Below are 1,249 nucleotides of genomic sequence, written 5' to 3'. Positions count from 1 at the left end.
CATATAAGTGATATCATATGGTATTTGTTTTTCTCTTTCTGACTTACTTCACTTAGTATGACAATCTCTAGGTCCATCCATGTTGCTGCAAATGGTATCATTTCATTCTTTTTTATGGCTGAGTAGTATTCCATTGTATAAATATACGACAAGTCTTTGAAAGACAAGGCTTTGGTGCCTCTACAGAAAGCAAACGTTTACACCCCGTTGATTTAGGTACTAAAAGGCAACTGAGGTTTATCAAATGAAAGGCTCCAGCCAGGACGTTGAATCCCCAGCAAGCAATGCAAAGATGCAGGATTTCTCAAAATCCTTTCATGGTTGCATGTTCACAGGGCCATCTATTAACTGGCAGCTCTGATTTCTGTCACTTTACTTCCTGTCTTGGTTCCTGGGTCTCAAGTTTACCCAGAGGTACATCAATTCTGTAAATTGATAGCCACGTAATCCATTTTCTGCTTTGGTTATTTGACTAATATGGCTTTGGTAGGAATGAATGAAAAGCCACAGGGGACTGTTGAAGAAAGTAATTGTGCAGAAGCAGAAGATGGGAGCTGACTTTGAACAGTGATTTGTCAAAGAAAAAATGATGTATGAAAAAGAAGCAAAACAACAAGAAGAAAAGATTGAAAAAATGGAAGTTGAAGATGTGAAAATTATGCTATTAAAAAGCAGACAGAGATCCTGCAAGAGTCCTGGATAATGACCCCAGGTTGCCAGCGCAGGTTGGAAGCTGCATATACTGATCTTCTGCAGCTATTAGAGAGTGAAAAAGACTTGGAAGAAGCTGAGGAATATAAGGAGGTACATTTAGTACTGGATTCAGAGAAGTTAGAAGGCTGAAGGTTTTCTATATAGGGTGATTTTTTGCATTAAGTCCTGGGATCCATTCCGCACTTCATTATTTTTGGGAACTCATAGATATTTCCAGGGCACCAGGGTTGATGCGCCAGCTGGTACAGCACAGCTCTGGGGTGGCCCCCATGGTGGCTCGTGGCCGGGGCGACCATGGTTGGCTGCATTGCACTGTGACGTTTCAGTGTCATGCCACTTGTGGGATACCTTCAATGTCACTGCTGAGCAGGCCATGGATTCCTTAGCATGTGGGAGAGAACTCACTTAACAGTGTCTCTAACTTATATATAGGTTACCTGCGTGAGGTCAGAAACTGGACTCCTTCTAATCGAGGCATTTATCATAGAAGAAATTGATTCAGTAGTGATACTGACCAGGGTTCTTGGCCTCCTTG

General features: G+C 42.0%; 1 pseudogene; it reads left to right on the top strand.

Annotated features, from left to right (window-relative positions):
• Positions 1-571: 571 nt before the first annotated feature.
• Positions 572-887, top strand: LOC137223061 (tubulin-specific chaperone A pseudogene; annotated as a pseudogene).
• Positions 888-1,249: the final 362 nt, after the last annotated feature.

Source organism: Pseudorca crassidens, chromosome 4, assembly GCF_039906515.1.
Source record: "Pseudorca crassidens isolate mPseCra1 chromosome 4, mPseCra1.hap1, whole genome shotgun sequence".
NCBI lineage: Eukaryota > Metazoa > Chordata > Mammalia > Artiodactyla > Delphinidae > Pseudorca > Pseudorca crassidens.
This window is presented reverse-complemented; position numbering and strand designations above follow the sequence as displayed.